Raw genomic sequence first — 26710 nt, forward strand, 5'->3', positions numbered from 1 at the left:
GTCTATATAATGTGCTTTATAATGGGATTTTATTGTTTTTAAATAATAATTCTTATTTGGTCCACATTCTGTAGTGTTCTGAGGTTTGTAGATTCAAAAAGACAATCCATGGATTAAAAATACTTCTGTCTAACTCATATTCTGTAATGAGAAAGATTTGGGATTTTGGTTCTAGATAATTATATTATATTTGCTGTTATTTTGTTTCACTTTCTAAGACAAGTCAAAGACGAGTTACAATTACAGGTGATATTTACTCTCTGAGGTAAATTAAGTGTATTGCTTATATTTAATTTTGACTGTAAACAGAGCCTTTTGTTTTGTTTTGCCAAGACACCTATGATGTGCTGGTGTCTGGCATTCTTACAATTCCTCCCTCCATTCTTGCTATGGGCTGAATGTTTGCGTCCCCCCAGAATTCCTATGTTGAAGCCCTAATCCCAATGTGATAGTATTTGAAGATGGGGCTTTTAGGAGGTGGTTATGTTTAGATTAAATTCCTGATGATCAGATTAGTGGCTTTTAAAGAAGAGGGATGCAAGAGCTCTCTCTCTCTCTTTCCACCATGTGAGGATATAGCAAGAAGGCAGTGTCTGCAAGAGGACCGTCACCAGTCTCCAGAACTTTGAGAAACAAACATTTGTTTGTTAAGCCACCTAGTCTTAGGTATTTTGTTAGGCAGCCCAAGCTGACTAGGACATTTCTCCTGGGACATTTCATTAAGATGTCACATCTCTGCTGCAGAATCCTACAGTGGTATGACAAGCTTAGTGTAAGGGAGTCTCATCATGGCAGCAGCCCAGTCACTGACTTATGAAAAACCCCGGGTAAAATTTTCTTTCCCTAGTTGTACTTTTATGAATTATTTAACTGGGCTTTGTCCCTCCCTTTATTTAATTGCACTCATGAAATGTTGGCATTAAGAGCCCTCTAAAAGAGTTGATCATTCTCATCGTCAAAGTAGACACTCATATTGGTGCAGTAAGAAGCACTGCACAGAAATACCTTGTTGGCAGAATTGCGCTCTCAAGGGAGGATATCTTCAAGCCCTCCTTTACTATAGAGCAGAAAGGCAACCAAGTACAGTGCCAAGGAGTGGAGAAAATGTTGAACTGAGGCAGAAAGGTCTCATGTGAAACTGTGAGTGGCTTTTAATGATGCCTATTAAAGAAAAGATTAACAATGACGTGCTTTCCTTCCCAATGATGGAACTACAATCCTCAAGAAATCTCCCTTTTTTTCCTGACATGGGTATGAACTGATAATTCTAATGAACATATTCTTTTTACCTACTTACCTTTGCATGTGCTGTTTCCTCTGTCAGGAAGACCACCTTCCCTCCCCACACCTAATTCTGCTGGAGAATTCCCACATGGCTTTTTATACCTAAATGATAACAATGATCCTAGCAAACATTTATGTAGTACTTACTATATATACGATAGTATAAGGGGTGAGACACTGGGATTATCTACTTCAGATGCAAGCAGTAAGGGGTAGCATTGTTGACAGAGAATTTTTTAAAAATTCTAAAACCAAAACATTAGTCTGCTTTTTTTGACCACCATATATTGGCAACTCCAAATCATGTCAGTAATAGAATAGTCCTCCCCTCTGAGGCAAACTTTTACCACTGAGCCCCTTTTACCCATTACTCACTATATGTGCCCAGCACCTTCCTAAGCATTTACATTTATTAGCTTCCATAATTTTTTCCAGTTTACAGCTGAGAGAACTGAATCAGCATAGAGACTGTGTGACTAATTTAAGGTTATGCAGCTTGGTCATACTATCAGGTAAGTGATGTGGCCAAACTTTCAATTCAGGTAGTGTTGCACCACTTTACCCACCTACCTGCTGAACGTGTGCCACTCAGAATAGCTAGTACAGTTATAAATGTATCTCCTCGAAAGTGCCCCTGATCCACCTAGATATAATGGCTACTTACATGTGGTCCTCAGCACCCTGTTTATTTTCCTGTTACAGCATTCACTGGGCTGTAGGGCAGTAGCCTCAGAGCTTCCTGAACCTAGCACAATGGCTGCCTTCTAATGGAAGCCACGTAATGAATGATTGAATGGATGGATAGATGGATGGATGAATGAATGAATAAATGAATGAATGAATACACATGAAGCCATTGGTCCCAGAACCAGAAATATTTTTGTATATTTATGAATATATTGTGGCAGATTGGTTGAAAGCTCTGGGTTTCCTTTTGAGATTTAAGAATAGCCTTCAGTTCTGAATCTGTTACTAATTTTATCTGAGACCTAGAATCAGTCATTCAATACATCTGGATCTTTGTTTCCTAGTCTGTGATATAGGGGATGGAATTATATGAATGATTTTCAAAAGTGGCAACCTTTTTTCAAACTAAGCACAAATAGATTTCTTTTTTCCCCCTCCCACTTCTAACAAGCATTTTTTTTGTGTGTAGTAAAAGCTTATTTAATTATGTTATACTACAGAACACACGAATTTGCTTGATGAATTATCACAAGGTGAACATTTCCATGTGACACCATCAGATCGAGATGAACATTGCCAGTGGCCTGGTTTCCTCCTAGTCCCATGCAAAGCTCCTCTAACTTCTAACAGAATATGATAACTTTCTAATAAATGGAAACAATTAATATATATTATTTTATGTAAGTCTTTTACTCAACATTATGTTCGTGAGCTTCATCCATCCTGTTGTGTATAACTATAATTCATTCACTTTCCTTGTTATATTATATTCCACTGTGTAAATAGACCACAATATACTTATCCATTTTCCTAATTAGGAATACTTCAGATAAATATAAAGAAAGCCATACCTATGAATCATGCTAAAACTGTCCCCCGCCCCCCCCAAAAAAAAATCAGTGACAAAGCTATCTATTAAAATTCACTTATTTATTTGTTTTTCCTAAGAATGCTAATTCCCTTTCTCTTTTCTGGGAATCCTTCCTTCTTCTTTACTCCAACTAACAACTTCTGACATATCCTGAGTCTCCTTTTCACAACCATCATTGATCGGCCAGATGGACACCTGAACAATCCAGGCCAATCATGGTTTCTGTGCTCATGCTCACAATTATTAAGTCCAGAAATAATTACAATCAGAGCACTCTTTCAAGACTTTTGACCTTGGGAACAGAGAAGAGAGTCATCATTAGAGATTTGTAACTGACTGGGGTCATGGTCCCTATGTGGAAGAAGTCATTTTGCAGTAGCAGAAGGTCAAGCTTATCCATGGCTGATAACCGTATGGAGAGATGGAGATAATGCCTTGGTGATATCCTTGGCTTCATTTATTCCGGAAGCCCTACCACATTTTCTGCTTCCTGTTAATATTTATTTGATCTATTAAATTCCTCCTTGGCTTAAGTTAGTTCAGGTTGGTAATCTGTTACAACCAAAATAAATCTTGCCAGTATAGACATGGTACACAGGCCAAAATATATAAAACAAATAAATGTGGAACTACTTTGCCTCTCTGCCTCACCCCAAATAGTCCCTTAAAAAAACTCACCTAATTGAATATTTAAGATCCAGGTGCAATTTTCAAGAAATATTGAGGGTGGTAAGTTTTATCGGAATAAAACAAAAAATATTAGAATCTGGAATAGTATTTTATGAATGGCACAGTACTCTGTATACTTGTCCAGCCTTTTTATCCTCATATCGATTCTAAATAATTCTTTCCTTTGACTCTCTGTACCCCTGAGCCTAGGTCACAGAACATTGCTAGTGAAAGATGTAAACCCTGTATTCTGGCTTCAAGTACATGTGCCTGACACATAGAAGGCACTCAATAAATATTTATTTTGTGACTGCTACCCAAATTCAGCAACTCACTACTTAGCTGAAAATTCTTTCCTTATTAGTGGATGATTACTTAAGACATGTCTACCAATAGATATTCCAAAATCCCTTTAATTCTTCTGAAATCTGCATTCTTACTCAATAAATAACTCCCTACTGTATTTTTAACGAACAACTTCAGAGGTTCCCTTCTTCATTTTAACATGTTTCAACCTTTATGTTTATGCTTCTTGTCCTTCTTTCCAGCTCAAAGGAATCTGTGTCCTTATTTTTCTCTAAATCTAGATCCCTTCTGAGAAATACTGTTGCTATTTATTCCCTCTCTCTGGCGTCTTCAAATTCTCCCTCTGCATAAATTTCCAACCCAACCTGTGTGTTTCTCCTTCAATTTGAAAGAAAATCTTTGTATGATTTTGGTGTCCTTTCTAGTTATCATCTTATTTTTACCTTATTGACACTTTTTCTTGAATAAGAAGCTAAAGGATAAATTGATCACCTGTCTTGAAACCTTAAAATACCTTCTACCTATTTCCAAGGTAATGTGTTCTACCTCCTTATTTGATCTCCGTCTCCATCCCTGGCTTTTCTTCTTCCTTTCCTCTGAATGCTAAGCATTTGGGAAAGTTAAGCCTGGGTGCTGTACTCTTTTCTCCCACTACAAATGTTCTGACTGCTTCCTGGAAATGTCTGTATAAGTGACACCCAGATCTATACCTTTCATCCTGCTCTTTCACTCTGTGTTGTCTTTAATTCCTGTCCAAATTCCCACTTGGCTGTTCCATTTCCTCCCCTCAAATAAACACTTGCCAAACTGAGCTCATCCTTCTCCTATCCACACTGGGTTCAGCATGCTAAATTCCTTTCCTTCATCAATAACACCAATATTTCTCCACTTACACAGGCTTGAAAACTCCATCATTATTAACATTCCCTATCTTTCATTGCACATGGTAATCAGTCACTGTGACTCTTGGAGATTGTTTTATGGAGAGACTCTAGCAGCCATGCCTTTTTTTTTTCCCACTCCCACGCCAACCTATGATTTATGTTAGCTGATGCCATTACAAAGCTCATAGAAAATGTGTCATCTTTCTTTCCCCATGTTTTCTCATTTTGATGGACCTATAAATTCTTCTCTCTGAAAGATTTTCAGCTCTAAGCTACTTTCAGAACCAAGGTTACTACTGATCAACATGAATTCCAGGAATGAGCGTCTTCCCTGGCTAATTCTCCCGATCGGCTCATGTCCCATACATTCTTTGTAACTTCTCACTTAGAAGATTCTCTCAAAGGGGTGGGATATTCTAAAATCAGAACTTTACAAAATCAAAATGCCTTAACACATTTAACAACAGCCATCATTCTCACCTAGGAAAAGCAGAAATGGTTCCCACACATCCTTACGTGGTAGTCAGAAAAGTTGACTACTTATTTTTCTATATTGTAAGAAGTGCAGGGACTATGGTTATTTTTCTATAAACCGTGCAGTATCTACCTCAGAGTTTTGCATGTAGTAGGAATTTAAAATTTTTGATGAATGAGCGGATTAGCAGTCTATATAACCACCTCAATAATACATATACTTTATAAAAACTTTATAATTTTTTTTTAGGACCCCAATGAGTCAACCTAGTGGGCATAGGTGAAATGTATTATTTTTGCCAATTTTTGCTGAGGAATCTGAAGTAAAGAGTGATTGTGAATCGTCCAAAGTTTAGAATTGTCCAGTATTTATAATTAAAATCTCTAAATCTGAATTTTCTCCCTCAGATCCTTCAGTTTGTAAATATTAGTAAAACATTTTTTTTTATTTTAATATCAGTCCATTGGTTATTTCCATAAGAAATTTGATTTTTCCTCTGTTTATGACAGGAAAACAAATTACCTAAATTTAGATATTTTAGTTGCTGTTATTTTATAAGATTTCTAATATTTGGAAGTTGAAGACCTAGAAGGAATGTTAGACATTATCTAGAATAATCTCTCATTATAGGATTCCCTTTTACCAGCAGAGAGATGGAAAAAGCTTAAGTGTACACAATGTACTATTTCTTCAGGGGAACTTAAAAGATGAGGCACTTGAATGAAATAAGTTGAAATGTACTAAGAAACTCTGTACTACCTTGCCTAGCATTCTCTTCACACCTGCCCTTTGTTTAACCTGTGACCTTTCCCTAGCTTCCCATATTTCCTGACTATGGATAGTATCACTTGGGAATTACCAGAATTCAAATTTGTCTTAGGAAAATTTGTACTTGTCTCCCTGACAATGTTAACCCTTCTGTTTTCTCAATTCTACCAATTCTTCAAAACTTCTGGTCCGTGGATATTACTCTGCTCTCATGGAAGGGGTTTCTCTTCCTCAGCTGGGTCACACTCAGATCCACTCTAGGTCTTTGAACTTGCTAGACCTTTGGGAATATTCTTTCCCAAAGCTTTCAAAGTCTGGATCTTTGGACCATTCAGGTCTTGACTCCATATTACCTCTTCTAAAAGGATTTCATTGACTATTACAGATGAAACAGTCCCCCAACCCCCCCCCCCTCCTAACGGTCACTTCCAATCATAGCATTCTTTTTGATTAATTTTGTAGTATACAGCGTTATCTATCATTATCTTATTTACTATATTTTCTCCTGTCCTTTCGCCTTACAATATAAGCTCCATGAGATCAGGAATCTTGCTTAACCCATTCACCACAATAGCACCTAGGGCATAGTAGGAGGCAACAAGTATTTGTCGGATAAATAAAGAATTAATTTTTATTAAAAAAATTTTTCAGTCACTTCAAGGAATTTAGATATTGGGAGGTGAACCTGTGTACTCAGTCTATCACATTGATTCAATTTCTTCACTGCTTAATATGTAGAATTTCGAGCTCTCAACAAACTGAGCATAGAGAGAATGTACCTCAGCATAATAAAAGCTATTTATACAAGCCCACAGCTAACATCATACTCAATGATGAAAGGCTGAAAGTGTTTCCTTTAAGATTAGGAAAAAGATAGGGATGCCCACTTTCACCACTTTTATTCAACATAGAAATGAAAGTCTAGTCAGAGCAATTAGGCAAGAAAAAGAAATAAAAAGCATTCAAATAAGAAAGGTAGAGGTAAAACTATCTCTATTTGCAGATGTTGTGATATAATATAGAGAAAACCTTAAAGATTCCACCCAAACACTGTTAGAACTAATAAATTCAGTAAAGTTGCAAGATACAAAAATCAGTATACAAAAATCATTTCTCTATACTTCACGATTAACTATCAGAAAGCAATTAAGAGAACGATCCATTTACAATAGCATCAAAAAGGATAAAATACTTAGGAATTACTTTAACTAAGGAAGTGAAAGACCTATATACTGAAAACTATTAAGACATTAATGAAAGAAATTGAAGAAGACACAAATAAATGGGAAGATATTCCATGCTCATTGATTGGAAGAATTAATACTATTAAAATGACCATACTAGCCATAGTGTTTTACAGATTCAATGCACTCCCTATCAAAATTTCAATGGGATTTTTCACAAAAATAGGAAAAGTAATTCTAAAATTTATAGAGAACCACAAACAACCGTGAATACCCAAAATATTCTTGAGAAAGAAGAGCAAAGCTGAAGGTATCACAGTTTCTGATTTAAACTACATTACAAAGCTATAGTAATCAAAACAGTCTGTATTGGTATAAAAACAGGTTAATGAAATGGAATAGAACATCCAGAGGTAAACTCATGCTTATGTAGTCAATTACTTTATAGCAAAGGAGACTAGAATATTACAATTGGAAAAGGATAGTCTCTTTAATAAATGGTGCTGGGAAAGCTGAATATCCACATGCAGTAGAATAAAACTGGACCACTATCTTACATTATATACAAAAATAAAGTCAACTTAGTTTAAAGACTTAAACTTAAGACCTGAAACTGTAAAAGCTCTGGAAGACAACATAGGAGGTAAGCTCCTTGGCAACAGTCTAGGCAGTGATTTTTTGGATTTGACATCAAAAAACAAAGGCAACACAGCAAAATAAACAAATGGATCTACATAAAATTAAAAAGCTTCTGCACAGCAAAGGAAACCACCAACAAAGTGAAAAGATAACATATGGAATAGGAGAAAATATTTGCAAATTATAGATCTGATATGGGGTTAATATCTAAAATGTATAAAGAACTCATGCAACTCAATAGCAAACAAAAATTTTGATTTAAAAATGGGCAGAGGAACTAAATAGATATTTTTTCCAGGGAAGACATGCAAATGACCAATAGGTAAATAAAAGGAGCTCAACATTACCAATCATTAGGGAAATGCAAATCAAAACCATACTAATATATTACCTCATATCTATTAGAATGGTTATCATCAAAAAGAAAAAGTACTAGCAAGGATGTGGAGAAAAGGGAACACTTTTGCACTGTTGGTTGGAATGTAAACTGGCACAGTCATTATGTTAAAGAGTATGGATATTTCTCAAAACATTAGAAGTAAAACTACCATATGATCCAGCAGCTCCACTTCTGTGAAATAAAAACAGGAGTTTGAAAATACATCTACACATTTGAAGAGATATCTACATGTTCATTGCAGCATTATTCACAATAGTCAAAATATGGAAACAACCTAAGTGTCTATCAAGGGATGAATGGGTAAAGCAGATGGGAGGTATATAGATATTAATAGATATAAGTATAGGTATAGATATAGATAGATATAGATATAAATGTAAATATAGATATAGATAATATAGAGATATAGAAATGAGATAGAGATAGAGATGATAGAGATAGAGATAGAGATAGAGATAGAGATAGAGAGAGAGACAGAGACAGAGACAGAGATAGATATCATTGGAATATCATTCAACAGTGAGAAGGAAGGACATCCTGCCATTTGGGACAGCATGGATGAACTTTAAGGGCATTATGCTAAATGAAATAAGTTAGAGGAAGACAAAGACTGTTTGATATCACTTACATTTGGAATCTAAAAATGCCAAATTCAAATAAACAGAGCCTCGAATGGTGGTTACCAAGGGCAAGGGGCGGAATAAAAGGGGAAATGTTGGTTAAAAAGTACAAATTTCAATTATAAGATGAATAATTTCTGAGATATAATGTACAGCATAGTGATTATAGTCAATAATACTGTATTACATAATAATACTATATTAAATGTTCTCACCACAAAAAAAATGGTAATTAGGTGACATGATGTAGGTATTAGTTAATACTGTGGTGGTAATTACATGTTTTACAATATAGAACTATATCAAATCAATACAGCTGTACATCTTAGATAATGTTCTATGTTAATTATATTTCAATAAAGCTGGAAAAATATGTAGAATTTTAGTAGCCATTTTGACATATTGATAATAGATATTGCAAAGAACTCTATCGTTTCAAATAATGGGAGCAAGCACCTGAAGCTACCTGGACACTTTTAAAGCATCTAAAGGATTACACTACATAAAAAGACGCCTAAAGCCCAGAAGAATAAAAGACAAACACTTCTGGAAAGGAAGTAAAGTTCTACTTATGTACTGTCTTCTCATCTCACCTGAAAAGTGCCTGTGCTATCTAGTCATTGGATGTTAGATATTAGGTAGTGAAGGTTGCTATTGAGGGGATAACATGAAAGTGTTGCACACGTGAGAAGGTATTTTTTTCTTTAAGAGCCTATGTCAAAATACCCTCCTCTGAGCTGGGCTTTGACTATTGTCTGTAATCCTGGCAGACATTCTGATGCCCCTATGTTCCTAAGGTTTCATAAGCCCGACGGATCTCTGTCTATATCTCTGTTATCTTGGTTCCCAGGGAAGCAAAGGTAGTGTTTGGTTTGGTTTGGTTTGGTTTGGTTTGGTTTGGTTTGGTTTGGTTTGTTTGGTGGTAGTTGGGGGTAGTTCTTTATAATGTTTAATCTTCAGAACAATGTGGACCTAATAGGTAGTATTAAAACTGATTTTCATATTAAGGAAACAGACTCAGAGAGGTAACACAACTTGGCCAAGGTCTTGCCACTAGTAAGTTAGGAAAACCAAGATTTGAACCTCTATCTATACCAAAGCTGTGTTTGCTGTTATGTGGCAGCATTCAGCAATGTCCCTGTTTGCAGAGATGAAGAATTCACTACTGCTCAACTATTATTGATTAGTTTAAATGGTTGTAAGAAGTTTTAGATACTCAGTCAAAACCATTTTTATTTTTTATGTAAAATTGCTCTGTGGAAGCTATGCAGAATGTCTACCATATCTTCCTGGCAATTATTTTCAAATACTTGAATAAAACTGTCAAATATGATAGTTAAGGATGGATTCATAAGGAGCTAGAACCTAAAGAAGAATCAAAGCATTTGGATTGGTGGAAATGAGATAAACAGACATTATAGGTAATCAAATGTAATAATAATAGAATGATTATTGAATCTTTATTGTGTCCAGTATTGTGCTAGTCACTTTCTATGCATTTATCTCAAGTGATTCTCATGATGATTGTACAGTAGGTGAATGATATTCCCATGTTAGAGATGTAAAAACAGACTAAAGAGATGTGAAGTTATCCAATTCACTCAGGTATCAGAGATTTGAAAGGAGACATATAATTCCAAAAGATATGTTTTCTGCATTAGTTCAGGCTTGCATTTTGGTTACATAAATTAAGTTACAAACAACAACAACAACAGTGTAGTCTATCAGTCTGAATTCATTGGAGTGCAAACCCAAAAAAAGGCTTATTGTTTTTCAGTTACTATCTTAAACATGCCCTGCCAATTTACTCTGTTTTTATTCTATATTAACATTTTAAGATGGTTCCACTGACTTTTAGGCCTTTTGGGTTAAAACAAGGCCCATAAATTTAAAAGTCCAGTCTCATTCTTTTTCCTATCTCCAGCTCAAACCTAACAATGTAAGCCCAAGTGACCTTTAGTGAAGAAGCACATGTTCTATTCATTTAATCTTTTTTCTCTACCTTTTTTTTCCACAGGCATTTGAGGCAGAGCAAGGAAATAGTCAAGGTCAAGTGACTCTTAACTGATGTTGTTGTAATCCTTTCGCAACTCTTATTACTCTCTCAACTCTAGGCAACTCTGATCCATCACTGATGTTATGTGTAAGGCCAGTATCCACCATTGAGCTAAGTCTGTAGAAATGAAAAAGGCAAGGCAAATTTAAGGTTTGGATGCCAGGAAAGATGACAGTGATGGAAATGGGCAAACTGAAAGAAAACAAGCTGTTTCAGGATACGCATAATCCAATGGGCATGATAGATGCCTGTTGATGGCTTAAAATGAGAAGACAGCTTTTGTTTTATGGAACTGATGTGTACCAACTGTTGGTTCTAAAATGAACTCAGTTTTTCTTAACTGCTATTAGGAAATCAAGGATGCATCCTCACAGTGGGGGGAAAATCCTCAAAAGACTCAATTAAAAACTTGTGGTGAAGATGTAGTTGAAATGGTGGCCAGCTTTCTAGGCCCTGTGGGATTGTTGTCCCACTTAGTGGTTCACTGGTCCTTTGCTGTGATTTTTTGACTCCTTGGTCTCCCCTAGACAGTCAGGCCCACTTCTGTTCCCTTTGGGATATAATGTTAATGCAGTGCCTATTATTGGAGAAGTAACTGCGCAATCATAAAAACTGGGAGTTTTCTGGCTAGCTGTAAAGCATGTCACATTTGCATTCAGGTTTTACATACTTACTCCACTGCCATATCTCACCTTTGGAACATTTCTAAAAATAAGACAATCTACTCAGAGCATCCATGAGGGATACCTGTACCTCTTTATCTTTATATGAACAAAAATCCTCCCCAAAATTGCCTTATCAACATGCGATCTTACATTTCATCATACTCTTAGTTATCCTGTAGATTTGACATGGACAGTATAACAGCTATTGGTCTGTTTATTATGAGAGAGCTCTCTTTTGAGCCAGTTTTCAGAAAACTCAATTGCACGAATGGTAACTTATGTCCTCAACTCTGCCCCCTGAGCAGTCTGACCTTGGGCACCATAAGAAGTTGCTGAGGCTTGGAAGGAGAGTATGCACAGAAGACAACAGGAGATCGAAGAATTTAGGAATACCTTCATGCATAAGAGGAATGAAAGGGCTACTGGCAAAGATGTCATTGCTTTAGAAATATTCCCGCACTGCTTTCTATGTGGGAAACCTATAATACCAATCCCGTTGAAAAGACTAGGTCAATAGCATCAACTCCTGAACTCTCAATTTATAACAGCAACACTTCTCTAACTTTGTTACAGCTAAAGGAAGGGGTCATGTTAATACAAAATACTATTACAACTCTTCTTAAAAAGAAGGAAATGATTTCACAAATGCTTCCTTTCTCATTTATTGTTGCTACCATTTTTTCCCAGACTACTTTCATTCTTGGCCTATATGGAAAACCAGAAGATAATTTAAAATTAGATGATGATGGCTCAGAGCTTAAAGCACTTTCAAAAAAAGAGAGGAAAGGAAAGCATCACATCTTGACAGGGCTGGGAGTGAGGGTCGGAAGCATGCCAAGGACTCCTAAAAGATCTGTTGATAAGTGGGCTTTTAGTACTTTGTATGACCATAGAGGACCCCCAAGACATTATTCTTCCTCATGGAATAGTGATTGAAGTCATGGAAACCTAGAGGAGGGTATTGAGAAAGAATGGAAAGAAGGTACAAATAGTGAGTTAGGAAAACCAGGTCGTCTCCTTGATTTATAATTACTATTTTGTAATATAATCTTTCTAAGCATATAACCTTTAAAAAGATCTTCATAGAATGTCTGTGAGAGATAAAGTTAGACATACATACATATGTATATAGGTGTATATAGGTGTGTATATATGTATATGGCTATATACATATGTTTATATGTATGACACCACACACATATAATTCTTCATTAGTACAGGAGTCACACATAAAAAGTTCCTTATAAATAGTAATAATATAAAATATTCTTATTGTAAGGTATAAAGCCAGCTCTTTAGCTTACTTTAGCTCCACTTGCCCATATGTGATGATGTACAAATCACTATAAAGGCCTTCATTTCTTTTCAAGTTTCTCTAACTGTAAGAAGTAAAAATAGCGGAGACGTCAGAATGTGATAAATCAGAATTCAAATTTTTGCTCTGCCACTCAAGAGCCATAGAACCTGGACAAGTTACCACTCTGGTCTCATAGAACCTGGACAAGTTACCACTCTGGTCTCAGAGTTCACATCTAGATAATGGCATTATTTATTATTTTACATTGCGGCTGTGAAATTAAATGAGGTGAAACGGTTGGAACAGCACTGAACATATTGCCCAGTATATAACATATACTAAATCAGCAGTTGGCAGACCTCTTCTGTCAAGGGCCAGATAGTAAATATCTTAGACTTTTGCAGGCCTAACTATTCATAGCATGTAGCAGACAGAGACGATATATAAAGGAATGAGCATGGCTGTGTACCAATAAAACTTCATTTAAAAAAGATAAGTGGACAAAAACATGGATAGACCTAGAGGGCATTATGCTAAATAAAATAAGTCAGACAGAGAAAGAGAAATGCCATATGATCTCACTTATATGTAGAATCTGAAGGACAAAACAAACAAGCAAGCAAAACAAAACAGAAACAGATTCATAGGTACCAAGAACAAACTGATGGTTGCCAGAGGGGAGGGGCATGATGGGATAGGTGAAAAGATGAAGGGGATTAAGAGGTACAAATTTTAAGTTATAAAATAAATAGATCACAGGGATGTAATGTACAGCATAGGGAATAGAGTCAATAATATTGCAATTACTTTGTGCAAGATGGATAGTTACTAGACTTGTGGAGATTATTTCATAAGGTATATAGATGTCAAATCACTGTTTTGTACACCTGAAACTAATGCAATATTGTATGTTAGCTATATTTCAATAAAATTAAAAAGACAAATGAACTTATTTTGGCCTGCAACCCATAGTTTGCAAGTTTCATTCTTAACCAATATTAATTTCTTCCCCTTTCCCGAATTTGTCTTCTCTGGGATTTAGGGTTTTTTTGTGTATAATGTTGAAAATAAAACCTACCAAAAATTTAATGTATTCATTGAGCATCTGTTGCATATAAAAAAACTGAGTTCAAATGCAATGAACAACAGAGTGAATAAGATTTTCTTCTACTCTTGAGGAGCTTAATCAAGGGTAACAGAAAGTGCTTAACTTACCTATCTAAGCTTGGTCTTAGCCAGAAAATGGCTTAAGAGTATTTATTTCATGAAATTTTGAGGATGAACTAAAGCATCATATTAAGTGTAGATGCAGTACAAGCCATTATGGAGAAATAATGGACTTAAACATTTTGCTATAAAGAATTGTAAAACTGGATGAAAGCTATGAAGAAACAGTTTTCAGAGACTGGACAATAGATAGCACAGGGCTGTGATGCTTGAGATAAGGAAAACACCTTATTTCTTTTTGGCTTTCTGCCTGGGACCACTATCTAAACCTCAACACAGAAAAGTGGAACCCTATTTTTAAAAAGTTAAGCTCAGGGTTTTTTAAAGTGTGTTTGCTTCTTTTTAAAGAATGATTTCACTGGGTAGAGGCAAGAGAGTTAGAGTTTGGGACTGCGAATGTAGCTGGAAGTTATAGATCAGGTTACTGAGAAGTCAGATGCACAGATATGATAAATTTAGAAATCTGCATAAGGCTGTACTTGAATTGTGAGATGAATAGAAAGCTGTATATGGACAGATCAAGATTCAATGAGATTAGGCAAAGAATAGCTATTGGATAACTGTGAAGTGAACAGAATCATAGAAGTTGCACAGTGCAGGAAGATGAAGTTATAACCATCTAAACTGGTGGAACCTCATAAACACCCTGGGAATTTTGAGACCCCAGAAAAGGCACAACTTAAGAGTAGGGCTACTCTAGCTCTAGATCCATCGTAAAAGAGCTTAAAACTAAGCCTTGCCAGGGTAAAGCTAATCTGTCAATAAATTGTCAGAACAAACTACAACAGTCTTTAAACAAAGGCAACAAAATTCAGATTTATATGACAACATAAAATCCACAGATGGGTATATAATAACATATTTGAAGACATATGAGGAATTGAAAAATGTAGCATTTAACCAGGAGGAAGAGGAGTCAGTAGCAACAGACCCAAAAATAACAGATCTCTGAATTAGCAGACACATCGCTCTCTTTTTATGTTGGCCAAACCCAATTCTCCTCCAATTCCCCATAACTGACCTCAGGCAACCACTAATATATTATTTATTTCTCTAATTTTGTCATTGTAAGAATGCAATAAATGGAATTATGTGGTAGTCAACTTTTGGGATTTTTTTTTCACTCAATATAGTTTTCTGGAGATGCATTCAAGTTGTTGCAGGTATAGATAATTTGTTCCTTTTTGCTACCGAGTAGTATTCCATGATGTAGATGTATCAGTTTGTTTAACCAGTCATCTATTAAAGAACCTATGTGTTGTCTCCACTTTTTTGGCTATTACAAATAAAGCTGCTATGAATATTTGCATACAGATTATTTTGTGTGGACCTAAGTTTTCAATTCTCTGGTATAAATCCCCAACAGTACAACTACTTATTGTTATGAGTTGCATGTTTAGTTTTATAAGAAACCACCAAACTGGGCTTTTTTAAACCATTCCCATTGGTTAATATAAGATGTACTTTAAATATAAAAACATAGATAGGTTAAAAAATGCTACGCGGAATAAAGGTGTAGTAATTACATCAATGACATACAAAGTAGAGTTCAAAGAAAGAATTACTAGAGATAAAGTGGTACATTTCATAATGATATGAACAATGAGTTAATTATTAATTATTATTCATTAGAAAGATATAACAATACTAAATGTGCATTCATTTATAATAGAGCCCCAAAATTTATGAGTCAAAACCTGATAGGACTGAAAGCAAAATTAGACATCCATAGTCAGAACTGGGCATTTTAACTCTTAGTAACCAATATGACAAATAGACTAAAATCTATAAATACATAGATTTAAACACTGCTATCAGCCAACTAAGCCTAATGGGTAATTAAAAAACACTGCATTCAACAATCACAGAATACTCTTCAAGTTTACATAGGATATTTATCAAGAGAGACTATATGATGGACCATTAAAAAGTGTTTGTAAATTTAGAAATACTGAAATCTTATAGTGTATATTCTCTCTCCATAAAGAATTAAACTAGAAACCAGTAACAAAATATCCACACAATTCTCAAATATTTCTAAATTAAGCAACACACTTTTAAATAATCCATGTACCAAATAAAAAAATTACAAAGTTAATTAGAAAATATTTTCCTAAATGGTAATAAAAACAAAGTATCAAAGTTTGTTGGGTGCAGATAGAACATTGTTTACATAGAAATTTATAGTTGCAAATGCTTATATTAAAAAAAAAGAATGGTTTTAAATCAGCCATCCATGCTTAAACTCTTGGAAAATAGTAAAAGAAAAGCAAATTACACCAAAGCAAATGGAAGAAAATAATAGAGTGGAAATTAATAAAATGAGCAGGAAATGAAACAAGATAATAGAAACAAATCAGTGAAACAAAAAAAAAATTATCAGAGAAGATTGATAAAATTGAGATTGGTCTTTCTCTACTGGGGTTCTGCAAATGAATTAGTCTTAAAAAGGATATTATTGTATTGTCTATTTTCTCTATTCTTCCAAGGAATTTACATAGCGAATACTATTTTAATTCATAGGGTAAAAATTATTTTATACAACTTATCCCTTAGAACATTAAGACTTAATTCTTTCATGGAACCCTAGTTGAGGAGAGTGGCCCCAGCAATAATGGTGAAATTTAAAAAGAAAATTAAAAGTACTAATTATTAATATCAGAAATATAAAAGGAGACATCTCTAAAGATGTTTTAGGAATTAAAAGTTTGTGAGAAAATATTATAAATAATTTTCTGCCAAGAAATTTAAAAACAATCTTAATAACACTATAACTGTTAAAGAAGTTGAATTTGTAATTTAAAACCTTTCTATAATACAATTCCAGACTTAGGTTAACTGGAAAACTTTACATTTAAGAAAGAAATATTCCCATTTTTACAAAAGCTTATTCAGAAAAAAATAAAGTTGAAACAGTTCTCAGTTTTATGAAGTTAACATAACTTTGATATCATTCTTGAACATATATACAGAAATCTGGACAAAATATTAGATATTAAATTCAAAATTTATTATTGGATAGTATATATGACAAAATGGGATGCGTCTTAGAAATGAATGTGAAGTTGTGTCAGTTAAAGTAATATATCACATTTATAGAATGGAAGAAGAAAAATAAAATTAGGTAAAATACATGCAGAAAAAATAAAAATTCAACATAATTTATAATAAAAACTTTCAGTGAAGTAGGGATAGTAAGGGACTTTCTCAATATGATACAATCTATTTAATAGTGAGGGACTGATTGTTTTTCTCTATGATATTGGGAGCAAAGCAAAGAAGACTGCTCCTACCACTTGGGTTCAACATTGTGTGGATAATTATGACTAGTGAAATTAAGACAAAAATAAACAACTATCCCAAAGGAAATATGGCAATAAATATAGACATAAAAAATTCGATGAGATCTACCCAAAAAAAAAAAAAAAAAAAGATCCTAGAATGAATGTATGAAATTAGCCAAGCCACAGAATATAGGATAAATATACAAAAATTAATTGCATTTCTATGTAATAGTAACAGATAATCTGAAGACTGGATTTTTAAAAATTGATTACAATAATATCAAAATATTAATTAGATATAAATTTGTTAAAGGACTACTCACTGAAAACTGAGCAAAATTAAAAATCAACATAAGTGAATAAGTACACAATATTCATGGATTGGGGGATTAATTTTGTTAAATGTAAAATTTCCCAATTTTATCTGTAGCTTTTTAATGCAATCTCAAATCCCAAGGCATTTTTCCCTTACTAAAAATAAGCAAGCTGATCCTAAAATTATTTGGAAATACAAAGGATCTAGAATAGTATAAAAAAAAAAATTTTAGGAGAAACAAGTCAAAAGATATATACTCCCTGGTTTCAACATCATTTCCTTTAATATTGTTTTGTTATATCATTGATGAGATACTATAGGAACTTAACTCTTGTTTATGTTAATTAGCCTATAGTAAAATTGGTTTCATTGCACGTTGTTTCACTTAAAGTCACAGAACCCATTGAGGACATTAAATGAGGACTTACTGTGATGCTACACTAATCAAGAAAATGTGATATTAGCCTAATACTGATTGGGCCCTTTAAGGCCAATGGAACCCAACAGAGAGTCTAGACATAGGCCAACACCTACTCAATGTGATTTTTGACAAAAGGGTCAAAGCTATTCAATGGGAGAAAACAAATTCTTTTTCAAGAAATAATGCTGAATCACTGGATATTCATAGTGAGTAAAAAAATAAAAAAATAAAAACTCAGCCCTTACTTCACACCTCACTCAAATATTATTTCAAAATGGTTCATGGACCTGAAATGAAAGCTAAAAATGTAAAGTTTCTAGAATAATGTATAAGAGAATATCTTCATAATCCCGGGATAGGTAAAGTGTTCTTTGAAATCATTGATCATAAAAGACAAAAATAATACAAAGTTATTCAATATAAACTTCAGCTTATTGAATGTCCTCATTAAAAAAAAACTGAATAGGTAAGCATGGGAACAAATATTCATGATATAAATACACAACAGAGGACTTATATGTAGGGTATATAAAAACCCCTTGAATTCAATGCTAAGAAGACATCTCAGTAACAACTAGGCAGATTAGGTACTTCACAAAAGAAGATACATTAGTGTCCAATATGCCCTTGAAAAATTGCATAATATTAGTTATCAGTGAAATGCAAATTTTTATTAAAATATCACTATACTTCCTGACAACACTAAATGTTGGCTATGTATGTGAAACAACTAGAATTCTCATACATTGCTGATAGGGGTTTGGAAACTGGCAGTTTCTTATAAATTAAAATATACTACTACCTTATGACCAAATATTTCGCTCCTAGATATTATACCCAAGATAAAATACTTTTATACAAATATTCATAGCAGTTTTATTAATAACCCAAAACTAAAACAACTCAAAAAGAATGGATAAATTGTATCATACCCTATGATTAAACTATATTCATCAATTAAAAGAGGGGGGTGGGGATAGATCTGGACATTACTAAGGTAGAATCAGCATTAATTAGTAACTGATTGAAAAGTAGTATAAGATAAAGAGAGGAACTGAAGATGGCCTTGAGATAATTAGCCTACTTGTCTAGGAGAACAATTGAAGAGAAAAACTCATGGAGGTTGGAAAAAGTTTAGGGATGGGAATAAAGGCATAAATGATGATGATTCATTGAGAAATACTAAAAACGATTATTTTCTCAATGCGAAGTAGAGAACGTTTGCTATTAATTGAATATTCCAGCTAGTCAGAATTAACTTGTTTCTATTTTCTAACCACTCTGTGTCTCTTTCCTGGACAGAATTTTCAATAACTTCAAAAGGCGCTTTGGCATTGTGAGAGTACTGAGAATGATCTTAAGAGGAAATTACTTATCATGCTTTAGTTCTCCTTATTCTCCTTTCTCATGAAGTATTTAAAGTTCAGGTATTTGTGAGCCACTGATGGGATAGATGCCTCCTTGTTTACCCTTCTCTTAGGTTGTATTTCAACTGAGGGAATTTGGGCTGAGGTGTACTATTTCAAGTGGTCAAGAACAATGATAAGAAAGGAAAGAAAAAGCATCATATAGTGCTATATATATCAGGTCCTTCAGGAATCGGTGATCACATTCACTTATTTACTCTCTACAATAGAGTTGTTTTTCATATTTAGTAGTTGGTGAATTTCTTGAGGGTAAGAACTGCCTTATTTATCTTTTTATCTTTCCTCCCTGAAGTTTATCAAGAAGTAAAGTAGGTATTCAATGAATAGATGTTGAATATAGGAGTAAATTTGCCTCTAGAGATTTGATTACCGTTACTTCCTCTAAGATAGAAAGTTTTGCTATAAAAACAACAAAAGTAAAGAACAGTAACAAAGTGGATTTTTGAAGAAACTTTCCCCTCAATAAAAAAGGAAAATAAGATGAGCCCAATATGAAAATGGAAAGACCCTTGACATTTAAAGACCAGATTGGAAAGATAAGTGAGAAAAGGGAGAGAGAAATCAGATTCTGAAGCTTTCTGAACTCAGAAATGAAAAAAGCAGAAGAAACAAATCAAAGAATCGAAACTCCATTAAGAGAAACAAATGGAAAGTAAAGGGACTAGTGGATCCCTGCAAGATATGGAAGCATTTTGATTTAGCTATAGAAATAGAGGAAGGTCACACAAAAACAGAGGGAGGTTACATGAAAACTACCCACTGTTACTCAGGAGGGAAGCTGGGATTGACATTCAGTTTGATCTTACTCTCTACTCAGTGATCTCCCCTCTAGGTTATGCACCTCTTGATATTTACCCATAAACTTGATAACCAGCTTAAAATAATGCCTGCCCATAAACAATCCATGCTGCAACAACTCAAACCATTTTGCTAGCCACTCTCTGACTTTAAAACTACTTCTTCACTGTTCAATGTGTTCCATTCAAAACATAGTATAAAATCTGGCATCCTCCACTTCTAATGAGTCCAAGGTGTATTCTTTTGAGTGTGCAGGAATGAATACAATGGAAAGTTAAATTATTATTACTTTAACATGGAGAAAATATATCTATCTCCCTCAGATATTATTTGACATTAGAGTTGAAGTCCTCGAAGTATGTATTGTGGTCCAAGAAGCAAATTTCTTCTGTTCAGTGTCAATTCCTACAAAATCAAAATAGGTTAGATTTTATTTTTAAATATAAATATTCAAAGAGAGTTGATATTTGAGAATGAAGGATGGTATTTTAAGAGAATGCTTTTAGAATGAAGTTGTCATACATTATATATGAAACATACAGATATTTCAACAAAAGCAAAAATCAGTTGCCCCTGACAAATCATTGAGGATTTGCCTCTTCAGTAAACAAAATTTAGGGTGAATTGAAATCTGCAGGAAAACAAAAACAAAAACAAAAACAGTGTTTTCATGCTTTGGGAGTTTAGATGGTCATTAGTTTCCTATTTGCTGCTGTAACAAATTATCACAAATGTCATGGCTTCAAAACCCACAAATTTACTATTTTATAATGCTCTAGGTCAGAAAGAAGACCAACATGACTCTCACTGGTTTGAAATTAGTGAGTCTGCAGGATGGTGTCCCTTTCTGGGGACTGAAGAGAAGGACCCATTCCCTTGCCTTTTCAACATCTAGAGGCCACCCACACTCCTTTTGTCATGGCGTCCTCCCTCCTTCTTCAAAGCCAGCAATGTCGGTCAGCTGAGTTCTCTCATATCTCATTGATCTAACTTACCCTTTTGATTCTCTCACCTACTTTTGAGGACCCTCGTAATTACATTGGATCCACGTGGGTAATCTTTCTAAAAGTCAGGTGATTAGTAACTTTAATTCCAGTTGCAACGATAGTTTCCCTTTGTTATGTACTGTAATACTCACAGGTTCTAAGGATTAGTATGGGGATATCTTTGGAGACTAATCATCTGCCTGCCGTATCTGGCTTTTGATTTCTTTCTGTGATGCAGCATGCTATGTGATAGCAGTCCCTCTGGAACTTGGACAGTCCCAGACATATTTGCTTGAAGAACAGAGATGCTCTAGCCCATGTGCAGAATCGACCCTGGCACATTTATGGGAAACATTTGAGGCCATTAAAATATTTGAAATGTTTGGGAGTTTCCTTTTTTCTGGATCTTTTACCACTGAAACAAAGTTATGAAAACTTGATTATCCTACCAAAAGTCTTCTAGTAAATTATTTTGTAATTATGTTTATAGTTAGCACAAGTAAGGGTCAGGTTAGCTTCTGTTAAACATTCCCTGTCACACTTGACTGACATTTTGGTTGCTTTTAAATCACATGTAGTGCTTTCCTGAATTTTGGTGGGATTCTACCTTTCTATGGGCAGAAGAGTATAAAAGAAGTTAGTTTGTTTGTATTTTTTGTTGTTTGTTTTTAATGCCGTCTTGATCCAATTTTGAGGCTCTAGCTATAGATAAGTCAGTTCCCTCTCTCGAGCAGCTCATTAAGTCCAGACCCCAATCACTTTCCTTCTCAGATTCTCACACTTTGGAGCTACTAGGCCACTATGCACCTGCCTTAACTACCCAAAGGCCAGGTACTGGACAACTAGCTCCTATGCCCTGGAGACATAGAATTATTCCAATTAGCCAATCCCCAGAGAGTCCAGGAAACAAAAGTCGCTAACCCCCATCCATGCCATACATCGACTGTACCCTCCAGCTTCAGACTCTAGCTTGCTGTTAGCCTGTGACTGGGTTCAAACCTTTGTGCGACTGTGACTGACAGCCTTCTCTTATTTGAAACTGTAAGTTAAAAAGAGTTCTGCCTTTAATCTGAGTGTCAGTGTGTTGTACCCCACCATTAAAGAATCTTTAAATCTTCTAAAACAGTGAGCCCTTTCATCCATCCACCTATTCCTTCATACCACAAACATTGAATGCATACTCACTATGGGGAGCCCTATGCCAGTCCACAGAGGTGATTAAAGTGGTCTCTGTACCTGAAAGCTATTAAAGATGAAGATTTCTTCCCTACCTGAGATCTAGCATATTGGCAAGTGTTTCCTCTCTCACCCCACTTTTTATTTATCATTTGCTGCTAAAATTATAGCTCTGCATTGCTTTTGCACAACCCAGTCAAGATAGCTGGAAATCTGTGTGCATGCGAATTTTAGGAATGAGACATTTCATTTGAATTTATATGGATTTAATTTGCCATAATATTGATTGGATATACTCTTTTAAACAGTTATGGCTACTTGAAGATACTGACCATTGCCATCAGTTTTCTTTAAGATGCCTTTGATTCATGAACTACTAAGGAGAAGAAAAAAACAAAGACCTACTGCAGTTAAAATCGTGAACCAGCTGTGTAATAAAAAAAAATTCAAGCAACATTTTACCAAATGGTGCCATCTGTGAAAAGAGTATCTTTTTTTTTTTTTTTCCTATCAGAGGCAGCAGGTATTTGTTTGAATGACCAGTTCCTTATCTTGCTTTTGTAGGGCAGCCAAAGCCATTTTAGGATGGTGTGAGACGTGTCACAAGCTCATTTGAAACATGTCTCTGGTGGACAGGGAACTGTATATTTCACACTTGAAGTTCTCCGTTGTTAGAAAGGGATGAAACCGCTTTGACTTCAGGAGTACTGGAGGTGTTAGGAGCTGCCTGGCATTTTGACTGTGTTTTCTGAGACGAATATGTATGTGTGACTGCCTGGGGAAAAAACCACACACAACAGAACCTGATGTGAATAACATTCAGTGATAGATTGCCCCTTACCATCAGTCATATCATATGCAATGTAAACAGAATGAAGTAATTTGCTACTTTCCTGGGTTCCATTATGTATATGTGTTTATTTAATCAGAACTAAATGATATTACATGAAGTTCCCCTTGTCCTCCTGAGGAATCCAGATACAACACTTTCAGTGCTGTTCAGTGCTGGAGAGTGAAGAAAGTGTAACCATAGTGATGGAATGGAAATGATTTTCTTTGTTCAGAGGCTTCAATATCCAACAGACACTACAGTTTTCAAGGTCAAAAATATATTAGGATGAGATAAAAATTAAAGAAAAATGTGCTGGCTTAGCTACAAAAGCTAATTTAGTTTATGCATTATAAATTATGTTAAAATGACTAAAATGAGATTTCTCAGCAAGAACTAAATGTGTGGTTTCACAAAACTAATTTCCAAAGATGAACATGATTACAGAATTTAGCTTTAAAAGCTTTTCAGGCCATCAGAGGAAACAGCAAAGCTATCAATTATCAGACTTTAGTGGTGCCTCTGTCACAAATATAATGATATTTTTAGCATTCTGCTCAGCGTTTACTAAATTAAGAATGTCTACAAACAAATCAATTAATTGGGACATTATTTAATTAAGTAAAACATGTGATCTGCCATAGAACCTTAAGCGAATGATTATAACAAACATTCTAGTAGCCTTCCTTTTCTATTGAGGGATAGCAAGCCAAGCAATAAAAGGAAGATGGAAGCTAGAGAAAAAGAAATGTTGATAATATTGATCGAACAAGAAACACAGTTTTACGCTTTTCTGATTTATGCTGCATACTTATGTAATTTTTAAAAAGTGCTTGTTTTGAAAATCTGTCATTTCCTGGGAGAAGGTCAGTTCTACCTGTCAGTCATTCTAGTCCTGTAAGGTGAATATGTGACATTTGTTTTTTTATTTTTTTGTTTTTGTAACAATGCACGTATAAACATAAAAGAATCTGTATTCTCATATGTAGTACACATGAGTCTCTGTATGCTAAGAAGATATGGAGCTCCTGATGTTTGTTTTCATATTACTGGAAAGCTAAACAGTTCAGATTCACTGAAGGTTTATTTTGGACCCACTGTAAGTCAGGCACTTTCAAACATTCTTATTCAACCTTTTAACAGTCCAGTGAGTTAGGTATTAAGATACCAGTTTTGTAAAGGAAAGTCAAGAGTCAAGGAGGCTAAGTACTTCCCTGTATTCATGCACCTGGTAAGTTGCAGAGCTAGTATTTAAACTCATGACATGTGATACAAGCCTCAAACATGTTATTTATTTCCATTATTGCAGAAGATCTTTTCTTCAAGAAAGACAGTGCAGACTAGCCCTTGCAGGGCTCCAGCAAGGAAGTGACTATCCTGTGGGCCAACAGAGTCATCGGAAATACATTGTCTCAAAAGAGAGCAGTGATGTGGTTAGGAAGGAAACAGAAGATATTATCAACTACTGCCTGGACAAGTCAAAGTACCTAATTCCACTAGGCTTCATGGAAAAGATAAGACTAACTTTTCACCTACAAACAACTCAGAATGTAGTTCTATCCTTATTTGAAGTAATTGCAAGTATGGACCAAGAATAAGTTAAGGGTGATGGGATCAGGTGTTCAATAGCAATGTTGTGACCTGTTAGAAACTTTAAAATCCAATTTATTTCTTTTTGTTAATGCAGATTATCTTTTCACACATATCGTAATGGTGAGTTTGTGTATTGGGGAATAGCTCAAGAGCTATATCATGCATTCTTAAAATTGTTTTCATAAACCACTCAAGCTGGGCAATTATTATTGGTCATATCCATGTGGCTCTCACTATCCAGGCCACATAAGTCTTCTAGTTCCCTTTGTTATTTTTTTTCCTTTTTCTCCTTTCTTCTTGCACACTGATCCAACCACACATCAAGGCTTTCTTATCCCACTGGGTTTATCATCCAGAAAATTTCTCAAAGAAGACATGGATGAAAATTTGCTAATCATGGTCACCTGATTATCTGAGGGAGATTTAAAAAAAAAAAAAACCATGAGAACATGAGGGTCCCTTCAAATTCTTGGTCATTAAATAATAATTTTTAAGTCAAAGTTTTGTTCTTTACATTTTCATTATTAAGTAATAGGTTACATTTTTAATGAAATGCCATGTAGAATGGGAGAATTATAATATTTTCACTCAATTCTAAAATAAAAAAATACTGTCTTCATCAACTGAAGAGAAAACATCTTAATTTCTTAACTCATATCTGATGACTGAGGTGGGATCCTGGCTGGAGCTACTGGGAGGGACACAGATGGACTTTACTCTGCCCAGGATTGACAGCATGTGAGAAAAATGCTTTGCTATAATTAGAGTAATTTGGTATGCAATGGGGAAAAACAGCCCCTTAAATATCAGTGTGGGATTCAATAGCAAAATATGTCTAGACATGTGATACCTTCCACACTGAAAGAAGTTATTGAAAAATGATTCATTTTTATATCCTCCACCTGCTGCCTGATTCTTCGTAATATTGATTTGTGAGAGAAAGAACTTTTTCCAAATGATAGTACTGAGATGTGTCGCTAATAAGATACATAGTTTTGAGCACTCAGCCTTTTAAGCAATAACTGTGTGTTAGATGCTGTTTAGAAAAATCAGAGTAACTGTCTTTATCTCAATAATTCAATTTTGTAAGATTTTCTTTTGTCTCTTATATTAATCAGAGTTTAAGATCAACTAAACATGGATGATAAACATGCAGTCAGGAAATTATGGCTTTGGAAATATGCTTTTTCTGTAAGGATAGGTATTTATTATAATCAAAGTTTTTTTTGTTATATCATTAATCTGGATAATTTAGAGATAATGTTTAGACATTCTCCAGCAACACTCTTTTTTTTGCCTGTAATTACAAGAATATCGACTAACAGTGCCTTAAATAAATTGTTTGTTTTTCTCACATAGCAAGCAGTCAGGATGTATGTGCCTGCCCATATTGTTTGAGCAGCTCCATGTCAGGGGCAGCATCTCTGAAATTTTCTTTACCTTTTCCTGATAGTCACAATATGGTTGCTGCTGCTCCAGGCATCATGGTTATGTTCATGCAGGATGTAGAGGGGCTGGTGTAGTGGTAGTGATGTATTTTTTTTTTTTATCATTAAGCAAACTTTTTCAGATCCTCCAGCAAACTTCCACTTATAAATCATTGGCTAGAACTCAGGTATTTAGCCACTTTTTGCTTCAAGGAATCTGAGATAGTGAGTATTTAGGTATTTGGGAATGAGTCTTAGGTTAGCTATCCAACAGTACCTGACACCTCTTGCAACCAAATTTGTATTTTAATAACTAGGATTGATAGTGTGACTGAGTGAAATCACCTATTGGTTGACGCTTTGTAAAAGAAAAGGAAATGGACTTAAATCAAATCATCTGTGTTTAAATCTCAACCCTGTA

The sequence above is a fragment of the Rousettus aegyptiacus genome, unplaced genomic scaffold, assembly GCF_014176215.1.
Source record: "Rousettus aegyptiacus isolate mRouAeg1 unplaced genomic scaffold, mRouAeg1.p scaffold_m13_p_3, whole genome shotgun sequence".
NCBI classification, from domain to species: domain Eukaryota; kingdom Metazoa; phylum Chordata; class Mammalia; order Chiroptera; family Pteropodidae; genus Rousettus; species Rousettus aegyptiacus.